The sequence below is a fragment of the Notolabrus celidotus genome, chromosome 4 (genome assembly GCF_009762535.1).
Source record: "Notolabrus celidotus isolate fNotCel1 chromosome 4, fNotCel1.pri, whole genome shotgun sequence".
In the NCBI taxonomy this organism is placed as follows: domain Eukaryota; kingdom Metazoa; phylum Chordata; class Actinopteri; order Labriformes; family Labridae; genus Notolabrus; species Notolabrus celidotus.
Window position 1 is genome coordinate 32,886,521 of NC_048275.1, and position 9,083 is coordinate 32,895,603.

The window sequence follows — 9,083 nt, forward strand, 5'->3', positions numbered from 1 at the left end:
TCTTCACGAAGAACAGCTTTACTGCAGCAATGATTAAACAAACACACAACATTATTAAATTGAAAAAATGTGGAAAACACTCTATTGAAAGGACAATGTTGGAGAGCAGCAACAAAGGAAATGTATACTAATACTAATATTTGATGGTATATGGCACAAGATTTATGAAGCTCAATAGACTGAGAGAAGCCATAAAATCACCTGATTTTCATAAACTCTTAGGAACCCCCCTTAAATTTGCTGTGTTGTATTAACGCAACTGTTTGTATGTGTTTGTGTGTGTATGGGTGTGAGTCTACATGTCGGTAGAGATGTATGGTGGACAAGTGTAAACATGTCAGGGTGGGTGTAAGGGGTACAAAACTACCTGTGAGATCTATTTAATGTAACTGTATTGTGAATGAATTTCACAAACAGGATGTATGACATGACGTTGGATTTTTTATTTTCATTTTTTGGGATTATGATGACTCACAGGATGTCCTGATGTATTTAGACCCTTGCACACAATGAAATACAATTATATAAAAAAAACAATGAATTATTTTGAAATGTTAGTGTCAGATTTGAATAGAATGAAGTGTGATCATGTGTGTAAATAAAAACACTTACAGTATCAATGTTTTAATACCATACAATGAAATAACCTGCATTCTATTGGATATCCAGAGATTAGATAAGGTAATCTTGTTATGCTCGCCATCTTTGGACATCACTCCAGGCATCATAAGTCCTCCTCAGCTGTTGGTTAACTTTCCTGCTTTTGTGCAGCTTTGTTCACCATGTCTCTCCATCTTCCATCCCTCTGGTGCTGTAGTTGTGAGTCACAGCTGGTCTCAGTCATGAGGGGTACACTCACTTTACAGAGATGTGACACTGTCTGCTGTAACGAATATTGACATTTCATTACTACACCCTCAATATGAGACGATCCCACTTTTTTCAGATGAGTTATAAGGAGGAAACCCTGTCTTATACTCGGTTATTACAGTAGTACACAGAAACATAAGGGAGGGCAATGCCTGTGTGGAAAGAGGAAAACATAATATAACCGGTACTAAAGAACATAATAATTTTTGGTATAGTTAAGACATGAAAAATACAGTTCATAAGTACATTGTTTGATCTCAATCCTAACGTTTGGTACTCTTCTCATTTATTTTTAGTCCTCCCATCCAGAGTCTGCTGTGCTAGTTTCAGCCTGTCTCTTGTAAGTGCTCTCTGCCTTATGAACTCTCCTACTCTCTCTGTAAACAGCAACAGAAGTATTTAGCTCAGTGTGGACCATGAACAATCATTGATGGTTCACTTTTCTCATAAAGCTTCAGTCATAGAGGAGGAGCGGGCTATAATACACCCGCCGTTCCAGGGATAGAGTATTAAGGAGAGATTTAATAGAGGCGTGAGTATGGACGGACTCATTATCTTTCTATTAGCCCTGCCGCTGCACGCTCCCCGCCAGCAGGGTTATACTGACTTCTATTAGGTTAGTGGTCAGATACACACACACACACACACACACACATTTACACAAAAGACCTGCTAATAAAGGCTAATTTAGTAGACGGCACTGGCCAACAGTAACGGCTCAGGCAAATGAGTGTCCTCCTTGGGACTTGATTTACGAGGCTGGTAAAGCTGTTATTTATGTGTGAACGAGTCTGTGCTTTGTGTAAATGGGAGAAATTGTTCAATATAACTTAAAAAAAAGAAAGAAATAGTTCTCATAAAAACACAAGAACAAATTTCTACCTCACTATGTTGATTTTTTTTACAATGATGGTGTATTTCACTGAATGATTTTATCCTGTGTTTATGTGTTCATGCTGCAAACAGAACTGTTTCTATTTGGCACAGAGCTTAAATGAGCATGCTCAAAGGCCCCAAAACACAACTTTCAAACAAAGCCCATGCAAGCGTTAGCAGCGTAACTTTTTCCACAATAATAGGGGTCATATGAAGATATTTATACATCTATTGTCTCCAGGTTTTCTTCCAGCTCCTCATCTTCAAGTAACCAATAACTGACCACCAATAACAAGAAACCATAAGTCAAAAGTAATGACTTACACTTTTGCTTTAAAGAACTACACTTTTCTATCTTACAGCCTTAACCATTGTCTTGTTGGGAGAGAGGTGCCTTGAATGGGGCAACTTTAAAGGCCAATGACTGACAGGGGCCCTTAATAACTTTAGATCACTTCGGTAGTGAAGGTTAGGGGCTCAATGGGTTATTTGTCAATGGGGCCCAAAATCTCTGGTGCCAGCCCTGCTTATATGTGTAACCCAATACCTAGCACTGTGTTGAGGCCAGAGTAATTTGAGTCTCAGTGCCTTATTTAACACATTTTACATAAATAAGAGACTTGATCATTGGAATTATTTTGATTATATTTTAAATTAACCTAAATGCCTTACTATGTTCGTCTAACCGGTCAGGGTATTTGCGCCTTTAATTGTCATGCTGCAGCTAATTGGTGCTGCTGATTGGAGCAACTGAGCATGTGCGCTGCGATGAGGACGAGGAGCAACAGACTTTCTGACCGTAGCTTTGTTTAGTTTTTTATAGTTTTGTTGCTTTTGAAGAACATAAAAGTTTCTTTCTCCAGTAAGCCAGTTAATAAAGCCTAAAGAAGGGATTTTTGTTTGTTGGCTGTTGATATTTTTTATAACCTCTCAGTTTCTTTAATTTTATACAGCATCCCTTTCATTTTTGGGTAAAGCTATTTTTGGAAAGCACAAGTCAGAAACATCATGTCCTGCAGAAGTGGCAAAGAAGGAAGTTGCCACTACACACGAACTAGCACAGTTTATTTTGCTACTTTAATTTAATGGTGTCATCACATCAACGTGTCGTCCTGTATCACTAAACAACGTTGAGATATATCAACAGGAATACTAAACTGGGTATATTTGCTGCAAAGAAAAAATAACTAACAAGCATGTCAGCTATCATCTGTTAGTAATGTCAAAAAGTGGACAGGCCCAGCAGCCTGTTTGGATCACGTGCAACATTTTAACCTCTCAGATTTTCCTTCTTGTCAGTTTTGTGTTTTTGTCCATGGACTGTGTTTAATATAACGCCGTTAAGATAGACTCTGATGCACATAAGGTTTATATTATATTGTATTTCAACAACTGAGACCAATGGAGTGTAATTAACAAGTTTTAGCAATACCACAATGTAATCACCTCTTTGGTGTAAAATCAAGCTGAAAACAGCTTCTTGATCTGGATATTGTTGATTTTTCATGTATGCCTGTACTTAAGTAACAGCCGCACCTGTTACAACAATTACAGTTGAGACATATGCATTTCAACTATGTCAACTTTTGGTTGGAACCCATCAACACCATCGTATATAAGCATCTGATGATGATATATGCCTCTGGGATGGATGCATACTTCTAAGTAATTCTGTTGTAGCTAGCGGTTCATGTAAAAAATCTTCAAGCCAAGACTTACTTTCCATCGTGATGTTTTCTCCATTTCATTCCATCCCACTGAGTGTGGATTTGTTCCTAGTGAGTCTGAGTTGAACAGTAGACAGTAAGTTAAACAGAGGCTTCACTCTTGGCTCACGTACTTCAGTAGTATGAAACCAAGAAACCAGTCTTCTTGTGATTTACAATTAAGAGGTCTTAAGTTTGCTGAGATACCGACATCATGGTTCAGATTTGTGAAAAGTCATATTAGCAGTGTTGAGCGTTGACATGTCTGTCCTAAAGAGGGAAAAAAAAAACTACTTATAAAATATCTAGTGAACAAGGGTCAGAAAGATCATTTCTGATGCATTCAAGGACACTTGGAAATCTCAGCAAATATTTGCAACAGATTGTCAGCAGGTTAGTAGCTTATTGGATTGTTTCGTTATATCTGTTAATGGAGATAAATTGTAATCAGATTATCGTCAACAGGAGATTAGATGCCAATCCCAGATTGCGATCCACCCGCCTTTGTTCTCTTCAGGACTGTTTTACCTGGAAACACCAAAGGCTACTACAAACAAAAAGCAATAACTCATACTGAGAGTCAATACCTGCGAGTTATTCCTCTATGTTATGTAAAATTTATAAATTGAGATTTAAATTCCTCCATTATTATGTATTTTTTTTGTGTGTTTAAAGACAGCATATGTATGGAGGTAATTTGCCTGTAAATGTCATGTGGGGGAAAATGGTGGAAGGAGGACCCAGGTGCAGATAAAAAAAAATGTTTTAATAAACAAAAGGTACCAACAAAACTAACCAAAGATGTCCAAGAAGTTAATCCAAATAAAACACAGGGAACACAAGAAAAGAAACACAGAGAACACAAGAGAGATGTACAATGATCCAACACAGGACAGGGGAAACAGAGGAACTTAATACACAGTAATCAACCCAGGTGTGGAACCCAGGACACAGGTGAAACTAATCATGTTAATCAAAAAGGGTGGGCAACACACAGGAAGTAAAACTAAACTGGACACACAGGGAAACAGATCTACAAAATAAAACAGGAAGCAAAAGACTAGACTAAAACACAAGACAAGAGACATGGATCACTAAACACACAAGGGAGACAAAGGATAACTAATACAGAATAAACACAGGGAGGAACCCAGGCATGGAACACAAGGAAAAACTAAACTACTATTCAACTCATGACAGTAAATGTCACATAGTTAAAAACTCCCTTTAAGTTAAGGGTTGAGGACTTATCCTCACAAGTTAAACAACTCTCTTTCATTTTTTTCAAACTATCACTTCCCGCTCAACCCTTTCCTTCTACTTCTTATTCATCATTGCATAAAGTTCAGTTTCAGTGCAGCACATCTGACATTGTGGCTACATGTTAACCGTGTGCACCTTTATTAATGCACAGCACTCCTCACAGTACAATGCTATCATGTCCTCTATGGCGAGAGGAGCAATGCCCCCGTACAGATACATTACCAAGCACTTAGATCTTAAAGCTTACACAGTAAATTCCCTCTTATAGATCCCAACTGCAGTTCCATCGCCGCCCTAATTGAATCATAAATACATGTATATGTATATTACCCATTAATAAATAAAGACACCATTTTTTATTAATGAAGTGGAAAATGTGGTATGGTGAGACATCAATCATTTAGCATAAAAACCATGTGTATTAGAGGGGCGGGTGATACGGAGCAGGGGGATAAAATTAGACCCGTTAAATAGGGAGCGCTGTGTGCATTAGTGTGAGTTTTTACATAAGCAATTACGGAAGCCTTCAATGTTAATTTATGTGTGATCAGTGAACAAGAAGAGGGAGGGAGGGGGTCATGTAAGTGGGAGAAATAAATAGATGGAAATGGTAGAAAAGAGGGGGAAAGGGCCAGTGGATTGAGAGATAAATAGGGAAGTGTGGAGATGGAGAGAAAGAGCGGTGCAGGACGGAAGGGATGCATTAGAGAGGAGAGAGACATGTGGGAAGATTGTGTGAACAACAGGCATATTAATGAGGCAATATGAATCACACTGATTACAGCAACAATTAAGGAAGGCTCGTCTTGCAGCATGTGGCAGAAGGAGGGATGAAGAAAGAGGGCAAAGTGAGACAGGAGCTCGTCAGAGGGAGGGCTGTGTTTAACTGGACAGAAAGAGGGGGGTTATTAAAATCTTATCTCTGGCTGCTCTTCATCCTCTGCTCTGCCCTGAAGGAGCTCAAATTATAAGTCCAAAGTACAAAGTTGCCGTGTTAATTTATAAAAAGTTCTTTAAATAGAGTTATGAGAAATGCTCCTAACCCTGCTCAATAAGGGGCAGATTAATCCTCATAGAGCAGCTGAAATCCACATTCAATAACCATCCACACAGCAATACAAGCTATAGCACGCATCATATTGTAGAAATGGCAATCAAAAATAAAAGAAATGAGGTCCAGGTTGTATAAAATCCTCCCCGTACTGGTTGGTTCCCTTTAATTCTGAAATATAGAAGCAGCTCTGTCACTTCTCAGCCATTTCAGCCCTTCCAGATGGTGTCCATGTGAAGAAGCAACATTGGTTGCCACTGTGTTCTTGAGCAGGTGTCGTCTGCCTCATGTTAATATATTTTCACTTTACATTGCTGCTGCTGCTGTACTTCACTGCTCTGTGGCTTCGCCTGATTCCTCCTCATGTATGTCTCTATCATTTCAAGGTTTCAAGTTTAATGTGTTTTTACTGGGGGGTTTTTCAGAATACTTGTGTCAACAGGTTTACCATTTATCGGTCATTGTATGCGAGTTGATGTTAGACAGAGAACCACTGATCAGTGTAGAGGTGAGCTTAAAGCAGACATGTATACATACATTTTCTTTCACTCCCTTATCCTGTGATGACGACATACTTTCAGGTGTATTATCAAGATCAATGTCAGATTATCATAACTGGTATTCTCTGGGTTGCAAAAGCACAAAACAAACCTAGACATAGGCTTAAATTACATAAGTAACACTAGTGTGGGCAATGGTAGCATGGCGTGTCATGGTCTGGTCGATCACAGATTGGCATTTAATGATGTTTTGATGAAGATCGCCAGAAAATTTCTAGTTATCATACGGAAACCTGCTCTGTTATCTTGAGCTAATGAAAAAAAAAACTTTGTTATCCTGAAATAATAAGAAAATTAAATTTAGAGCTCATGAGAAAAAGTAAGGGATGATCTGGGTGAACGGCTGGTTATGAAAATTACAATCCTGACAGGGTGAGCAAGAGGTGAGGGGTCTTTGTCCTACTTACCCGGCTAACAACAAAAGAAATAACCAAGTTGACTCAAAATGTTAAATCAAAGATTACATTGGTTTTAAGATTATTTATTTATATTGCTTATAAAAATAGTCCCTCTGACCCCTTATATAGTAACGCAGCCATGGCAAAATATTCTTATCAAGCTCATTGAGGTAGGAGTTAACATGGAACTGAACATTGTAAGTCACAGTCACGTTAAAACATTGGCCTGCTTATGTGTTACAAGTTACATCAAACTGAAGGAATGTCAGAAATTGCGATCAGGACATTTTCAGGAATATTTAGACATCAACATTACCCATTTGAATTTTATTATTGTAGCTATTATAACTTCTATGCATGTCTTAAGTTACTTTATAATGATCAGCAAGAGATGTACTCATCAGCTCTGCTGTGGTTGCATGGATTGCAGGACAGGATGCTGATCTACTTTTCCCTTTCCTGATTGGTTGAGGTACAGTAGCTCGGGCTGCTCTCATATCCGTGCCCAGTAACTGTCGTTATTTTACAACTCTCATGAGGTGGTCACAATGTATTGGTCTTGAATGCTAATAGAAACTGACGTTGCCTAAGTCTTGTTTATACTTCTATATTAACCCTATTCCATAGTGGCTGATGCTGTTTTATGCACGTAGTTTTCAATGTGCTTGCGCCGCTCTACAATATTCCACTGAAACACTGGGGGCATTGTGATCTCTATGAAAGTTAGGTTGCTGGCTATGTTTCCTGCTTACTTTTTCACAGTGATTATGTTAAATTAGAGGTGAAACATGTTGCTGTTTGTCATACAGCAAGTATTGGAAGAAAGAATAAAGAGGAGACGTAAGAGGAGATGAAAAGTACAGCAGTCTTACAGCGATTCCTGAAGTGTTGTAAATGCAGGAAATATGATACCACCCAGCGGACCAATCACAGGGCTTGCGGTCTTTGTTGATTCAATGCATAGTTATATTTGGAAGGAGGTGCATGTCAGGCTACCCGTGTAGGCTTCTGCGTCAGGAAAGGACCATGCAGATCTACGGCGTACCTGAAGTATAAATCAGGCTTTGGAGTTGATTTGATGTTACATGTGTGATCAGGTTGACCCTATTGCTTTTGGTATTATTGTGAAAGGGTTTTGACCAATCAGGATCAAGTATTGAACACAATTAGAGAAAAGTGATTAACTTGCTATCAGTGGAAACCCAAATTTTAAATTTCAAGATAACAACAAGTTGAGATTTCAAGGAAACAACCAGAGATACTCGTTATCATGGGAAAAACAGAGTAAATATATGTAAGGATGCATGTTCGCTCAGAGCTTCAGTATAGAGGCAGAAAGAAATGGATGTGTTTGAAGATCAAAGTATAGGTCCACTGTTCTTACGAATGTGAACAGGAAGTGTGTGTGTGTGTGTGTGTGTGTGAGAGAGAGATAGAGATAGAGAGAGACCTGCAGATGTGCCTGGGCTACACAACGGTCAAGGCCTTTTAGGGGTCAGCTGCAGTGAAGGATCCTCTCTTCCTGTCCTGACACACAAACACACACACATAAACGCACACAGGGGCTAGTTGAAGGAGAAAGTGTGTGTGTATTTTTGTGTGCGGGTTTCTGTTTTGTGCATGTGTTCGCATCAAGACTGCATGTACATGTGTGTATTTGCCTGCATGTGTGTGCAGGTTTTCAGTGTGTATGTGCATGTGTGTGTTTGTGTAGACCCTAAGCAGGATGTGTGCAGTAATCTAATTAGGCAGTAACTTGGCTTGCCGTGACCTTACTAACCATAGCAAGACCCAGCCTGGCCTCAGATCACACAGAGAGTCCCCTGTCTGGACCAAACACACTCTCTCACACACACACACACACACACACACACACACGCGCGCTTACACAGGCAGACATAAAGAGAGAGGGATATACACACATGAATAAAGACTGATTGACAATAAACAGTGAGTGAAACGTGGATCAAAGAGCAAACATCACAAACACGTTCCCCTTTTATCCATCAGCTGATATTTTATCATGAATATATCCACATAGAGCAAGTAACTTTTTACATTCTCTGCCGCTTTAAATGTTTTTAGTTTCATAAAGTCTATGTTCCTTTGATATATGATATTTGATATATATGGATAGCGGACAATGTGCGTAGTGGAATGATATACAGAAACCCTCTGCAGCATCAAGATGGACTTCCACTGTGTCCAGTCCAGCTCCATGCTCTCTCGTCCGTCAACACCCACTGGCTGCTTTTTGGAACATAACACGGAGCAGGACCTCCAGACAGTTGGAGTCAAAAGACACAGGTTTTCTTACGGTAATTACTGAATCAACGATTATTCGACTCCTCTCCTCATC

General features: G+C 39.2%; 1 long non-coding RNA gene across 1 annotated transcript; it reads right to left on the bottom strand.

The window, feature by feature from the left end:
• Nucleotides 1-421: 421 nt before the first annotated feature.
• On the bottom strand, nt 422-4,378 carry LOC117811675. The gene is made up of 3 exons (XR_004631046.1): nt 4,249-4,378; nt 3,466-3,530; nt 422-883 (listed from the first exon to the last, which is right to left on the bottom strand). It is a non-coding gene; the product is annotated as an uncharacterized LOC117811675 (long non-coding RNA).
• Nucleotides 4,379-9,083: the final 4,705 nt, after the last annotated feature.